Here is a 17,064-nt window from a genome sequence, read left to right on the forward strand (position 1 = left end):
CATGGTCCACCTGCAAATAGAATATTGGAACACCACTTTCACGCGCGAGCGATGTAATATGGGACGGAAAAGTACTGACAGGCGATTTTAGCTAACCGTGTCCCCAACAGTACATTCACACTTACAGGGGAGCTCTTGAGACTACATTACGAATGGAAAGTTAGTAAAGAAAACCTCATCAAGAAAAAAAAAAACGGTAAGGGGAATAGGAGCATTCTTAAGCAAATAAGCAACACGGATAAATATCATCAGGATAGTATTGCCTATGGAGGTGTTCCGTAAGTTACACAAATACAATTTGTAATTTTATTGACTCAGAAGAAACACTACGACCAAGAATTTTAAATAAAGTGGTCTCCTGGAACACATCTTCGATCAAGCGAAACGAAAACAAAAAGACAAGGGCATCGAGGCAGTTGATATCGAATAAAAAGCACTTTGGTGCACCTCAACCAGAGCGTTTGTCGCACGCAGCATTCCATGTGAGAAGTACCATTCTTCAATGAGTTGTTCTTTTTTTTTCTCTCGAAAATTTAGAAAAGACTAGAACTTCTTAGAAATGGCTACATGTCTCATTCCAATGGATCGTGATCGCCGCCACCTTGGTTCTCCTTGAGTGTATGTGATTGAACTGTGCACACGTGGCCTACGTTGTGCTGCCTTACTGTTCATTTGAATGCAAGCCTCGACTGAATGTGTTACAGACTTTTCATTTCTCTACAATTCGTAATACGCCCAGCCGACGTATTTTCCTGTGTATACTGAACACTTAACCCGTGTCCATTACCACCCGCACATTTCGATAGCAAACCTTTCCACAATGCCAGAAGGTCATGCTTCCTCTGCCTGGTAACCTAAATGTTAGCAAGTGTCACCAACAGGGTTCGTCAGTTGTGTTAATCAAAAAGAATGTGACTCACCTGATGGCAGGTGGGAAGAATCTCAACGATTCTGAAATGACGGCATTGAGGTACCTCTGTTTATGCACCACATCGAAGGGCGGTCGGTTGTCCTAAATGAAACGAAACCATCATAATAAGAATGGAGATGCCAGTGATGACAGGTACCTAATACAAAAAACAAAAATGCGGGCAGGGCGGTGTCGGCGACACATGCGTTACGTAGAATACGTCAGCGTCATTTTGTGACGACGTCGTTTGTCTGCCCTCGCGTTGGCACCACGCGCTGCAGCCTTGCAGCACTCTCTGCAGCACATCGTCCGGCCGTCGACGCTATCACCCTCATCCTATCCGGCCTTTGTCTCGTTTCCTCCAACACTCGGTTCGTCTTTCGTTTTACATAGAGGGTGTTTGTTTATTTCATTTTTATTTTGTTTTTATTTTTATTAAAAAAACTAGCAGAGCAAAATAGATGTCATTTTTGCAGTTGAGTTATAGAGCCAGGAGAACACTCTCTCGAAGAAAGTGTACAACTTCAAGGTCACTAATTTCCTAACTCTTTATACTGTATAGGGGGCTTCGTGCAAAAGGCATATAGCAGAACGGGAGATACCTTCGTTGAAAGCAATTCCATGTTTAAACACACTTAAACGCGCACGTGTGTTGCAATACCCGTCGCCAAATTTCGGTATGCAAATGAGCAGAAACAAGAACTACAGACTTCTCGACCGCAGAAATGATGCGACCCTTGGGTCGGAGAGCGGTCTATCTGGCCAACAGATTAGCTCCTACACGAATCAGCTCCATCGCTCCAAATCACGTGACCCTCTCATGTGAACTGCCTGTCGCTCACATCTATTTTCCTCTAGCGTTTTTCTTTATAAAAATTGTGTAACAAATAAAAAAAAACATCCTGTATGTGCACACACGTCATATAAAATTTGAACGAAACTGAAAAATTTCGAACTGAAAAATTTTGAGGACCTATTCGTGGCCTCTTTACTACATGTCTTGATGAGACAGTTTGCACGATAAGGCTTGCAGGCTTTGTCGAAGCTGCTTAGAGAGTCAGTAAGCTGCAGTGCGGGTATCGTAAGCGAGGGGATGCCAAATTTTCTTGTAAGTCCAACCTTTGTGTTCAAGTGGGTGACTCACGTGTTTGGCGAAACACTTATTCACCTCTTCTCTTAGTTTATCTTGTATCTCTGGATGCAGAGCCAGAAGGTAAAGCGTGTAAGAGACAACGGACGCCGTCGTCTCCATGCTGGCAACGAAGAACAATACGCACTGCGCAATTGCTTCACTTTCTGTAAGCGCTGAGTTGACAGAGAAGGCAAAAAATGATTAGTTTCTTTTTACAGTGGGGACTAAGTCACAGGTTTGCTTCGAAACGCTGACAGCGTACTTTTGTCCGAAGAAAACAGCACGGACTTTCCGTCACCCTCCAAGTTGTAGATTTCTTCTTCACTGCCTTTTATGCTCTCTGTTGCGGCCGAGAGCTTTCCTTCTTGCGCGTCCATGATTAGTTGCAAGAAGTCATCATTGCGCTGCAAGAAGCAGAAGATGGTGAGCAGTCATGAAACCCCATGATCTGAGCGAGCTACCGAATGAATATGCCACTGCGGACAAAAGAAAGAAAAACAAATAATATATTGGCTTTCGTTTCATATTCCAAGTCGACTTGCTCAAAGCGTCAATGCGCATTATCTAAACGCCGTAACAGAGCATTACGCGCTACCACACGTCAGAGCCGTAGCGGGTGTGGCTGTTTGGAGAAGTGAGCTCCGCTTCTCAATCACATTTGCGCGCGTCTCATTGCTGGAATTGCTTTTTGCCACGGGGGCCGCCATGACACCTGACTGCTACCCAATATGCCGACTAAGGCAAACGTGGTGAAGCACGAATTTCGTGACAAAAATTTTCAAAAAAAATAAAACGCCTGCAGTTTTACTTTGCAGGTGTAGAGGGTTCGCCAAGATAAATTTTTGGGGTTTGTGATGGATATAAAGCAAGTAAAAACAGCGTCTTGAAGTAAGTATTAGAAGACGTATTATGCACCAAAACTTTATAGCGATACTGCGACTTGGCCGGTTTCTCTGCGGGTAAATCGTGGACACTAAAAAAAGTTGTGTTCCTAACAAAAATGTTCTGAAACTAAATGTTCTGAAAAGTGTCTGAAACTAAAAAAATGTTCTGTCTGTTGTTGTTCTAAGTTCAACAACAGAGCGCGAACTTTTGAACATCCAGGCGCGAAGCCTTCGAGTGTGCCTTGGTGTCCCCAAAACGACCGACACCTTCCTGGTCTTGGCTGAGGCGAAGGAGACGCCAGCCCACGTCCTACGCGACATGGAGACCCTGCGCTCTTGTGCGCGGTACCGCACACGACATGCTGCCCACTGCCTACGGGACATTCCCCTACTGTATGAAACCTCAGCTTTCGGGGCTGCTGTTTGCAGACTGGCACAGTCTCTTCCGCCCCCCTCCGTCGCGCCTGCTATACGCTCCACCTTTGTGGACCCTCGAGCTGCCTCCGACGGACCTGCATATACCCGACATGTCCCGCAAAAACAACACTCCTGTCCTCGCTGGGCGCCAGTTTGCTCTTGACCATTTGAACTCGGTCCACGGTCAGCGTAAAGCAATTTTCACAGATGGCACGGTTGTGTACGGCGCGTCGTCTGCAGCTTTCTACATACCTCACAGCGACACTACGCAGACTTTCAAGCTGCCGCATGAAACTTCTTCCACCGTAGCGGAACTGACAGCCATCTATGAAGCGCTCAACGCCATATCCGGTTCACAGGCCGACTCGTGGTCCATCTTCACGGACAGCAAGTCAGCATTGGAGACCTTGACGTCGTACCGGTGCAGTGCTATTTGCGATCTCCGCACGCTTGTAATCGCCAGATACAACGAGCTCCTGGCTTCCGGCCACAGCGTACCGCTCCAGTGGGTACCCAGTCACGTCGGGTTGCCCGGAAATACCCGTGCCGACATTGCTGCGAAACATGCCCATACTACGGCTGCCTTGAGTCTCAGAATCCCGCTTTCAATGTCTGCCTGCCTGCTCCAAATACGTCGCTTGCGGTCTTGCTTTGTCCAAGATTTCATAGAACGTGCCATCTCGCCCAATACATTTCTGCACTGCATCGACCCAAAAATGCAATACGTCCCTCCCCCAAACATCACGATGAGGGAGGCGTCCGTTATCCACCGTCTGCGGTTAAGCGTGGCTCGAACGCCAGCGCGGCTCTTCCAACTCAGCACGCTTGACACCCCTACATGTGCAGCCTGCTCTACCGAGGGCAACACTTCCCACCTACTCCTCCACAGTCGCCTGTTCGCCGCTCCCCGTGCCACTCTGATGGAGCGGCTAGCTGCCCTAGGGCTGAGGGACGTCACGCTGGCAACGCTACTGGGCCCTCTGGAACGCCCCATTCAGTGGCGCGTCGGACGGGAACTCGTACGCTTCCTTACTGACACAGGGCTCGCGCTGAGCCTGCGACTGCGCCTCTTCTTTCGCTCTTTTCGTTTTGTCTTTCTTTTTCTTCTTTTTATTTTTCCTTTTTTGTAAGCGGGAATAGCAAGTCGGCTTCTGGAGCCAGGCTAACCTTTCCCCTCTTTCGTGTTTTTTTTTTGTTTTGCAATAAATCTATACCCCCCCCCCCCTAAAAAAAAAGGAAACGGCTATATCCGTGTTTCAGCTTCCTGTGTCAGGTGGTGACACAGTCGAACGCGGCATTGCAGACAATATCGAAACCATTTTTACGCAATATGTTTTTTATTGCTTGTTAGCGCCGCGAAGCAACTGTGGCTATGAGCAGCCTACAGATGTGGACAGACGGAGAGAGGACATCAGGAAGGGGCGGGGGACAGGAGAGTTAGTTTTCGTCCTGGGCCGACTTCAGGGGCGTGAAGTCGGCTCGTTGGTTACCACCAACGAGCGGGCGCCTAAGCCCACTCAGCCATGCCGCTGTAAACGCGATATGAGAACTGCAGTTCGACTTGTTCACTTGATATCGTCTGCAACGCCCCGTTCGACCGTGTCGCCATCTTACTGATGGTCCAGAAACACGGGTATAGCCCCTTTTTTTCTTTTATTTCCACGATTTATCCGCAGAGAAACGGGACTACTGGCAGTATCGATATAAAATGTTGGTGCATAATATGCCCTCTAACATCTACGTTAGCATCCAGACACTGTTTTTATTCGTTTTATCTCCGTTACAAACCCCAACGATTACCTTGGCCGAACCCTGTACCATTTATGATAAGATTCTCGGAATAAGTTTCCACTTATGCTCCACTGTCAATACCTAATGACACCTAATATGTTGATGGTATCATTCCCTTGACCTTGAGGCGCGGTGGCAGGAACAGGAACACAAAACACAAGAGGAGAGGACTATATAAATACAGACTGATGTTTTGTGATCTAGACTAGTTTCGTATTCCTGTCCCTACTACCACCTGAAGCTCAAGGAAGTTATACTATCAACATCGTTACACCAGCTTGGTTGCGTTGTCATGCTCTGTTCAGAGATGCAGTGTTTATTAATGTGTTCATTCGTTGTTGTTAGGCCCCGTGAACAGAGCGGTCACCACGAAGTAGGAAAACAACACTGTCCTGTACAATTTTTACTGCATTTTATGAATATAAACATGGTGATGTGTACCAGCAAGTGGTTCAGCCGACTGCGTAACAACGACGCGTCGCAAACGTGAATTCCCGACTTGCCTTGGTGGCATTCATCAAATAGGCACGAAACAAAACTGACTACTTTTGCAACTCACAACGAATAGCAAGCAATCATCAATTTCATGTTACAACGTGCACTTGCCACCCAAAATGGCGCTACTGATATCGAATAGATGGACAGATAATGACGATCGGCTTATTGACAATTCCCCGCAATTTCAAGGTGTCGTTGGTCAGACACCTCAAAATGTGCGTGGAGCTTCAGGTGAAGGCAAGTCACAATAACGGGCAGACTCCGTTTCAATACAGGGCCTTGTCATGAATTCTCGGGTTTGGAAGTCTACACGAAGTCTGGTTTCAAGGTCTACACCAGCTCTGGTGTATGCCTGGCAGCAGCAGCCGCACATGTTCCCTCCCAGGCTGAGATCTCCGCTCCACGTTGAAAGGTACCTGACTGGAGGACCCAGGAATCGACCTTAAGGGGGCAACGTTGTCACACGGATGACAGTAAACGCACGCTATGACGGCACACCTACCGAACTTGAAAATAATTATATGATACCACCGCGTCGCATATAGGATATATTTTCTTCAGAATGAAATATCGGGGACGCAGATTGCACTGTGATACCCTTGCTAGGATTCTGAAGATGCGTAACTTTGTCCGTGTTGGCACTTTAACGCAAACTAATTAAAGTCATAGTCTGTAGCAATTACTGAAACCAAACTATGGAAGAGCGCTGTCCAGTGCTTTCTCGGTACGGACACGGTCACCGCGAGAAATATTTGAGTTAAGTTATCCGCCAAACAGGTACAATCTGATTGTTATGTTAACCAGCACTTGCTTTGCCGTAACGTGACTGTCAGTACATGCTTGTCTCAGTCCAGCCGAGCGTAAAGCCCCCAATTCGAGACACATATTACGCTTTAACACATCTTTAGACAGTGCACAGTCCATGTCGATAAGCCTGAGCGACGGTTTTTCATAATGGGGTTAGTGCACCAGCTTGCCTGCGTTTATGCCATTCTCTCTCGATACCTCTTCAATCACGTTCATATGGGTCGCATGCCCGAATAACGTCAGCACGGGCGCCCTATCTACTGCACACATCACCATGAAAGCGAAAGCAAATATGAACATGCCGTCGAAAAACAGTCGAATTAAACTATAACAAACCGTTTCTTTAAAGGGGCTATGATCTCTATTAAGCTAGCCCGCCGACTGTGTCGGCACCAAACGGCGATTTTAACTCTTTCGCGGTCACACCTTTTGTATAGATGAATTTGATAGGTCCGTATCTAACCAATGCGATCACGCTTAGCTCAGCTCTGTTTCGCGGTCGGTCGCTCCGCCACTGTTCTTCAACGTGAGCACGCATTTCTTCTCATCTTCGTATTTTAGGCTGTATCGCCGAAAGCATGTGCATCAAGAAGAAAGTGTGCTGTCGTCGTGGTCGTCAGAGGCAGAAAGAAAGCCAGTTGCACCACATCGTAGAAAACAAACCGCGTCAAACGAATGACGGGCAGAAGTATATAGCACGGTCCCAGATTTTCTGTGCAGTATTTTAGGCAATATAAGGAACTCGCGTAAGTTCGTAAGTTTTTCTTGCTGCTTCTAGACTGCTCTCCGAATAAGAGCAGACGATGTTATGTGTACCCCCGCATTGGCATCGGATTGAGTGCTACAATTCTTCAAATAACGTAACAATGGATAGAGGTATCTAGATGGTGGTAGGTCTAGTTGCCCGTACCCGAAAAAAGTGTGTTTTTCTATTAACGCTGCACCGGTTATGAAGGAGAAGTATAGAAAAAGAACTAAAGTAGTACAAGAACAAGTAAATGGAATTACGAAGCGTTGAAGAGCAACATGACACATATTACACCCATAACTAAACAGCTGCAGATAGGGGATCTTACCTCCTTTAAGTATATGAATGAAGGCCGGACACAAACTGAAGCTCAAGAAGCCCTGTGACATGTTTTGCACTCTAAGCCCAGAGTGACCGCGTAATTGTCTATTGAATCGTCGACCAATTATTTATTATCAAATTTTGCAGCCAGCAGCTTCGTCGTTGTGCCGTCGCTATCGTCACCCTCCGCTTTTTGTTCAGTCAAACATCTGAGCCACCGTCTTGAAACAAACTACGCTGATAATATTTCCTCACATCTCGAAGTATTCCTCGATCACCCGTACTCCAACTGTGCACCTTGATGAGGGCCGCCATCATGGGCGTTGCGAGAGAGGCGGAAAGATGAGCGTCGTGGCCTCCATCAGGACCTCTAAGATTGCCGGCTATGGTAATTGCCCTTGATTTTCTATTATGTCGTCGTGATCAGACGTCCTCATAATATCCAGAATACTTAGGGCCTATTCTCACTTGGCGATGCCCGATGCGACGTCGTCAGCGAGTGGCGGAGCTAGACGAGCAGTTCCGGCGTTGGGAGAGGAGAGATGTCGAGCCAAAAAAAAAATGACATGCCTAACTTCTTTCACGCCGCCGCCGATAGCTGCCGAGAACGATATACTGGCGACCAGCAAGGTAACACAGAAAGGCCACGCCTCCTTATTTTCTGTCTGCTTTGGACGACGGAATGCCACTGTGGTGGGACCATGAAAATCGTGCGCTAACGACATCGCGTTGCGCGTCGCCAAGTGAGAATTGGGGCTTATTCGCCAGATCTTCTGCATATGAAAGGTTTCGATTGTCGTCACTCTACCGTCCAATGTTTATTGGTTGTACGCTTTGCCTGCCCTGGAATTAAATCCCCGGATCGCTCATGGCCGCCATTTTGTGGCGACTACAGGTTTTCCCGTCTTATTTAATCTTCATACCGTGGAATTTAATCCTCATGCCACCACGTTTAATCCGCATGGCGTGGGATTTAATTCTTCTGCTGCCACTTTTAACCCTTATGCCGTGGAGTTTAATCCTTATACTATAACATTTAATCCTCGTGCTGCCAATTTTAATCCTGATGCCGTGCAATTTAAACCTAAATCGGGTCATATCTTCATTTACTATTTCAACTACAATGGGTTATTATGGGATTACCTGCATGATTTATGGCCTGAAATGACTAGTTCTTTGTTTACAGCTATAAATTGACTTTTTATGACATCATCTATTCTGTGCACTACTATGGGAGAGTACGGGACTACTCAAGTGAGAATGGGGCTACTTGCATGATATATGACTTGTTATCATTATTTCTTTGTATACAGCTATAAGATGACTTTTTATGACCGCAGCTATTCTATGCACCACTATGGGATAGAACCGAACAACCTGCATGATTTGGGACCTGTTATGACTCTTTACATCTACTGACATTTTATGACTACGACTGCATGCTGCTTTAGCGATTCTCTCTCTTTTTTTTTTTACTTTACGTTTAAATAAATGTGCAGCCTCGAGATTAGTAGCGACTCGAGCCCATCCCTTCAAACGACCTGTCAGGTTTTCAATAGAACATGCTCGCATAGTTGTACGCACAGGAGCTTCGATAGAAACATCTGTATAGTAGTTAGCAATATACAGACGCTTGAACACAATTCTTGTTCGAGCAATGACGTAAGAGGAATGAGATCCTCGGTCGTTCTGGTTGGTTCCCAAAATCACTTTATATCTTGCAGGGCCGTTGCCCGCGAGAGCTGGTCGACTCTCTGCAGCATGAGAATAAATCTTAGCAATATATTTTTCGTACACGTGGTGCGACTCTCGACACCTGTACTACCTTCTTTGGTCTAAAACTGCATCGATGTAAATAATGGGTTGCTAGATTTATCCATCATTACTCGGCGTGAAGTGCCACCAACACACTTTGTTATCACAAAACACACATTACTTATGTATTTCGTCAGGGTCAAGGTGGATGAACATTTTTGAACAGACTTTGAATAGAGCGCCGACTTCTTTTGGGGCCCCGATTGTCTCATCGCAGGAAGGAGGAGTAAATTGCGGAAAACACGGTTTTGTGTGCTCAACATGGAATTGACACCGCCTTATTTCTTTGAAACTCGAAGGTTCTGAAAGAATTCTATAGGTTCGACACCATTCTAAAACAATTAGGAAGTTAAAAAATACGTGGAGAAAATTTAATAAAAATGCATGGGCTTACCCTGGACGTTTCTTTCCTCTGTTTCATAATATTGACCAGAAGCGATTTAAAGTAGTGGAATGCGTCCATATCAAAGGGGATAATTTTCAGAAGGTTGAACAGCCCGGGAACCAGACCTGTAATAAGAACTCATGAATACCTTCACTCGAGCAAGGTCATTCATTTGAAGCGTGTAATGACGATTTCCATATCGAAATTGCTAGAGATAGTGCCTACATCTAAAGCACGTCCTTCCCCATTGCCCGCACTACCGACCTTTAAAGGGGCACTAAAATGCAAAAACAAGTTTACTTCAAATCACGTTCCGCGCTATGTTAATTTCGTAATTGTTATCATAATTCAAAACTTCGATTTCGTTACGAAGCTATATAAAAATATACGGGACTCTTTCTTGCTTCGGCGCTAAGCAGTGAACGTCGTTTCAGCTCGTGCATCGGTGTTTTTAGCCCATGCTGCGCGCAGAGCCGTATATTAAAAGGGAGTCTGGCCATTGGGAGGAGTCACAAAAAGTGGCTTGACCTGTCAATCACAGTTTCACTCCTCTGATTGGTTTGCTTTTTACCAAGGCTTGCTTTTTACCAAAAATTTTCACAGACTAACCTGATTTTACGCTGCAAATGTACATCCTAATATAAATTTCTCGCAAATCAGTTTCAACTTATGCTCATTCATCGACATCTAACTGAAAATAATACGTTTTGCCGCCGGTGTTAGGCCTAGTGAACACGGCGATCACAACGAAATCATAACAAAAACGGCGATCTGCTGTACAATCTTATATTTAACAGCTGGATTTCATTGATATAAACATTCTTGCCTCTTATATTCCAACTATTCATGTAGATTTGTTTAAAAATCATACCGACAACAGAATGTGTCCCAGCAGGTGGTTCTGCCGGCAGCGGTACAACGACGGAAGCAGACAACAATTCCCGACGTGCCTTACGCTCCCTAGGTGGCGTTTATCAAATTTGCACCAACAATCCACTACTTTTGCAGATTGCGAGAGGTATCCATTTGAATCCCATCCAATCCACTTGCCACCCAAAATGGCGCTGCCCATGTTGGATAGGAGGGCAAATAGTGAGGATAGGCTGATTGATAGCGCCCCATATTTCAAGATTTCATTGGTCGGAAAGCTGAAAAAGTGGGTGGAGCTTCAGGTATAGTCATGACCCATTAATGGCCAGACTCCCTTTTAATATACGGCTCTGGCTGCGCGTGCACGCGCGTGCCATGCCACGGAGCAGTTCCGGCGGAAAACATAGTGAGCGTTGCGAAGCCGACTGGCGTCGCTGTCCGAAGGACGTGAAAATAAATATTGGTGGAAATGGGACGTGAATAAATGAAATGAAATATTGTCAGTGGAACATTTGCGGAGAACTGTTGTAGGCTACAATTCAGTGAGTCGGTATTGAAAAATGAAGTAGTGCGCATCATGCCGCGATATAGGGAACACTACGATCGGACGCGTTTCAAATCCACACTGCCACGATAGGTAAGCTCGCGCTTGTCCTGCTGCCTCATTGGATGCCGCCAATCGTCGCTTCCTGTGGATTCCATTCGTTCTCTGAGGAAAACCCAGGAAAAACCCCAGACAGCACAGCCGGCACCGGGATTCCAACCCGGGTACCTCCCAGTCTCGACGTGACATGGCCAGCACGCTAACCACTGAGCAGACACTGAGCCACTGAGCAGACACTGAGCCACTGAGCAGACATATGTCGGCACAGTTCCCTTAGAAGTCGGCCCAGGACGCACATTCCCCCAGGGCGTGAGTCGTGACGTTGCCCACATACGTGAGGCCGACAACGGCAAGCCCTATCAAAACCACCCCCACCACCACCACCACCATTCGTTGTCGCCATAGACGACTCTGTTTTCCCTGCGTTTTTGTTCTAAACGGTAGTGTTGTGTGAACTAATTTTGCTTGTATTATAGTAATTGAAACACGGACTTTCATTTGAGAGCAAGTTGTTTTCGCATTTTAGTGCCCCTTTAAGAATACCACACTTTAAATGTCTCTGCGCAAGCCACTCTCTCGCCCTCTCGCGATGTCAAAATTGATTGGTCCGTCCGTGGCCAAATCCAGCCCGCCAACGTTCTCCCTTCTCCCTTGAAGGCACTTCTAATCCTTTTTGACACCGTAGAACTTCGGTCCTCACTGTGACTCATTATGCCATTTGCATAACTTGTTTAAAAATAAACGGCTATATTTATCAAAATGCACCAAGGAAATCAATAACAAATGTTTTATCTATGTTTAACCTGTCTAGTCGTATGTATAGCAATGATTGTCGGACTCAAGAATCATGGTACATACCTCTACGTAGAACGTCTTATGGTGCACAGAGTGTAAGTTATCTCTTACCATGCTTTCTGAAAGAAATGTATGATCGGCTGTCGATGTCTCGCAAATCTGTACGCAGACTATGCTTAATTTATGAGATGCCTTAGCCTATTAGTACCTTTGTTTCTTAAGCGCCTTAGTTTCATGAGTGCCGTAGCGTATTTGTGCGTTTGTGAGTAGCATAGTTACTTAATGTGCTGTTAATGTACTATTATTTAATGTTATGTTGTTAATGTATTAATGTTTATGTCTCCTCATTGTTGCTATTTACTGCCTAACACATATGTGGGAATGGCGAGCTCGTCAAACCACTATGGTGGCTTTTTTCGCTGTTCCCTCCAGACTTTTATTGTTATAGCTGCCTCAAATGAAAGAGTAAATAAAAAAATAAAAAAATCATCACATTACGACCAGCAACAGGGTAGAGAGTCGCCCCTGGCGATGAAGCTTCCCAATCGTGACCAGTAATAAAGTTGTTTTTGTTGCTGTTATTGTTACTGAAGTTACTCGAATGTAACTTACCGTACAAGATGAGCTTGACTGAGCCGTGTCCAACAGCCCGTCTCGACTTGGTCACAAACTCGTTTGTCTGATCCGTATGGGAATCAAGGAACGTTCCGAATGCACATCTGGCGATGATGTCCAGAGAAAAATGGCCGAAAAACCTGCGTTAAAAAAAAAAAAAAAACGTTATACTATGTCTCTAACGCAACATTTAATTAAGACAATTATTAAAAGGGTTTATACTGACTGTTTTATCTCAACATTTTCGTTTTTCTCAGCTGCCTTCTGCAAATGCTTGCGCGTGATTCCTGCACAGTCCTCAATGATGGTAGTCATCTGCAAAACAGCATATCATTAATGCGATGCCGTGGAGTATGTTACCCATATATTCGATTTCCAAGGTACCAAGGTTCCAAGGTAAGGGGGGGGGGGATTTGTATACCGTAGGATGGAGAACGCGACGCCACCGTGTGCTGGTTTTTCCGGATTTCTTTATTACATTGCTATCAGGTATGTTTGGATGCGGCAGTGGTAAGACCTTTGGGACCATTCAGGGGACTCTTTTGGGACGGTACTGGTCAAATACCTGCACCCGCACTAACTACTCAGGCCATTCGGAGTCCGTAGCAGCGCAACCTTCCTGCCTCGCTTTCGCTGTGAGTATCTCGTTTCGAAGAGAGCCGTATATTTAAAGGGAGTCTGTCCATTGGGAGGAGCCACAAAATGAGGCTCGACCTGTAAATCACAGTTTTGCTCCACTGATGGGTTTGCTTTTTATCAAGGGCGTCGCCATGACACCTCACTGCCACCCAAAATGGCGACGAAAACGGACACAGTGAAGCGGGGATGTGGTGCCAAAAAATGTTCACAGACTACTCTGATTTTACGCTGCAAATGTACATCCTCATATTCCTTTCTTGGAAATCAGTTTCAATTGATGCTCACCTCCATATCTAACCGAAAATAATACGTTTTGTCGCCGGTGTCTGGTCTAGTGAACACGGCTATCACAAAATAATCATAACAAAAAACGGCACTGTATTTTGCTGTACAATCTTATAGATTGGATTTAATGGCTTCAATCATTCTTGCCTTTTATATTCCAACTATTCATGTAGATTTGTTTTAAAATCGTACAGACGACAGAATGTCCCCCCAGACATGCTGGGCAGAGCTGGGCAGAGAGACCAGGGCTCGCTTTCCGCATGCCGCGACATACCACTCCTCCAGATGCCGCATTAGTTCCTCGAATGCTCCTCGATCTTGCATTTACAGCGCAGTGGCGTTACCGCTTGGGACAAGTTGACTCTCCCCAATGCTGTCGCTGCGGTGCTGTAGAAGATCTAAAGCACATTCTACTTTATTGGCTACACCTTCCCGAACCACACTCTCTGGGTTCCTTAACGACTCTCGCCCCCTCTCTCACACAAAATTGCTTGGTCCCCGGCCACATCCAGCCCCCACTGCTCTGCCCTCTAAGCCCTCTTCATCTTTCTGGATACCTTAAGACTTCGACCCTTATTGTGAAGGGGCTCATTATATCATTCACTGCATCACCACCAGCAATGGAGTAGAGTATCGCCCCTTGCGATGACACTCTCCATTCGTCATCTCACAATAAAGTTGTTGTTGTACATACCTTCTTCAACTTCCCTGTTGTGAAGGCGGGACTCACGGTGGGACGAATCTTTCGCCATCGTTCCAGTGGAACATTCGCCATCATATCATCCAGTAACGGGTCGTGGAATAATATGCGCTGCGCGAGGACAGACCAATGTTATCAACACAGCACACAACGCAATACACATACATACATACATACATACGAACCAGACATAAGGCCGCGATATACAAACCATTTGGCTCTTGTAGGCAACATATTCCTTCGGTATGACGGTGCACACACACGATGGTGCAAGACGTGTCCTGTCTTGTGTGTCTTTTCTATTTATCCTGATACTCAAGGAATACGTTGCCTATAACCCCGTAACAACATCTTGCTTACCTCCTGCTTCTGTGTACAACAGTTTACTCCTGCACTCTTAGAAATTAACTTCACCGCATAGCACGCTCTTAGCCAACCATAATCTCGAATGATATCGTTATGTGCTCCGATTTGTTGACAACAGGAGGTGTACGCCTGTTTTCTGGCAGTTATAAACAGCATCAGTGTCACAAAAAAGGCGTACGCCTCCCGTTCTCAACAAAAGGGGGCTTAATCGCTTCATCGTCGTTACGGTCGTTATGAGCTAACGAGCAGCGGGAAATTCAAAAAGATGGGCACGTGACACATTGCGCGTGATGTATCCCACGCTCTTCATGTATCGCGCGTAGAGCGCCGTGCACGTGTTTTATCACGTGCCCTTCTCGACGAGTGCCCCGCCTCTCGTTAGCTCCTAACGCGTGCAAGTGATTAAGCCCCGGGCAGATAACGACGTCATTCGAGATGACGGTTGGCTATGCGGTGGTGCGATGGTGCTATGCGGTGAAGTTCATTTTCCAGAGTGTAGAATATGTCACCTTCTCTGTATGAATAGTTCACTCTCCGAGCATTCATTCGCGGGAAGTGCGTTTTTCTCACTGAAGAACAAATTTCTCAATTTCAATTTCCCCATACATTTTTTAAAAATTAACTTATCACTTAAGCACTAATTATCGGCATTATAAAGCATTGGACTCGCACAGATTGAAATTCCAAGCGAAGAGACGAATACAGTCTGTTTGGTGACACCAGTAGCGTTCCTTTTTCCTTTCTACCAAGTGTGTGAAGAATTTGATTCAACCGCTTCAGCCGAGAATTGCACACGTTAAGGCGCGCGACCTATAGGGTGCGCTCTAAAAGTCACATGATCTGCCGGTAGTGTGGAAACAGCGTTATGCCTATACCGGGTGTCTCAGTTAAATCCCCGGGCTAAATAATTCGCGAATGGGTGCACCAATCGAATAACTTTATTTTTTACAAGTATCTGTCTGATACCACCTACAAGCCGCGCACCGTGTGAACGAGTACGAGGGGGTCATTATTTAAATAAAAATTCAAATGATTTTTGTGAAAAACATGACTTCTAAAGCAGGGCGCCGTCGGCATTAAAATGGGTACTACCCCTTTTCAGACCTTCGGTGGACACCTATTAAAGAAAAATCTGCCATCGAAACAGGTAACTTGTTTCAGTAACTAATTGGTTTCGGTTTACAAATTTTTGTAGCGGCTGGTCGCGGTGAAGCGCAAAAGGACGCTCTTCCACTCCCTTATCCACCAATGAATTGCGTGTTCTTGAGCTTACTTCGCTATGGGGAGTGCTGAACAAAAAATGGAAAACATGTGATATCAAGGCACTATGTGATTAACTGCGATCATGCGATCATAACTGAGAAAGGGCGCATATCAGTCAGATAAGCAGGGTGGGGACTGGCGTAGCCTGTCTGACGCTGTTACTTTTTTTTCAGCAATCCCCGTTGCGAAGTAAGCTCAAGAACACTTAATTCATTGGTGGATAAGGGAGTGGAAGAGCGTCCTTTTGCGCTTCACCGCCACCAGCCGCGACAAAAATATGTAAACCGAAACGAATTCATTACTACAACAAATGACCCGCTTCGGTGGCAGATTTTGCTCTAAAAGCTGTCCACTGAAGGTCCCAAAAGGGGTAGTACCCATTTTAATGCCGACGGCACCCTGCTTTAGAAGTTATGTTTTTCACGAAACTCATTTCGATTTTTATTTAAATAATGAGCACTTCCCACACATTCACACGGTGCGCAGCCTGTAGGAGGTATTGCACAAACACTTGTAAAAAAGAAAGTTATTCGATTGGTGCACCCATTCGCGAATTATTTAGCCCGGGGATTTAACTGAGACACCCTGTATACGGTAGTGGCCCTGTTTTGTTGCGATTATGCGGTATTGCGCTGTTTTAAACTGCAAGTATGCAGGAGCTACGCTTGGAATTAACTTTCAAAACTAGCCGAAACACGAAAAGCTTCGAACATCTTGGTAATCAAGCTGCCAAACAAAAAGCCAGCGGTATAAAACGTTGGTGCACTATGATGCATGTTCGGAGCACTTCGTCGAAGCGTACATCGGAATGAAATAAAAAGGTGAACTACTACTTGGTGGACAGAAAACTGCAACAACACGCTGCTCTTGGTTTTCGGTCCAGATACAAAACGTGGTTTTCTGAAACGAAATATTGTGCCGTCAAGAAATCTACCCATGTTTAGTCCCATATAGTCCTATATATATAGTCCCATATTTACACACATATATTTAGTCCGTAGTGGCACTTTAAAGTGGAACCTCACAAGAAAATGACGATAAAGGTTGTGGTGTATCCATAACCTTCGGGATGTCAGGAACACGTGTACGAAATATCTCGTTCCAAAACTGCGCACATTTGATACGAATGAATTTATTACGAAGTGAGGGCTTGGTCTCCCTGAAGCGAGAGGGCACTAAAAGCAGTACAGTGCTGACGTCATCCGCAAAGGGAGGAGAA

General features: G+C 45.6%; 1 pseudogene; it reads right to left on the reverse strand.

Moving 5' to 3' along the window:
* Positions 1-17,064, reverse strand: part of LOC135394781 (cytochrome P450 3A8-like) — a 39,124-nt pseudogene that overhangs the window by 8,091 nt on the left and 13,969 nt on the right.

This window comes from Ornithodoros turicata, chromosome 1 (genome assembly GCF_037126465.1).
Source record: "Ornithodoros turicata isolate Travis chromosome 1, ASM3712646v1, whole genome shotgun sequence".
NCBI lineage: Eukaryota > Metazoa > Arthropoda > Arachnida > Ixodida > Argasidae > Ornithodoros > Ornithodoros turicata.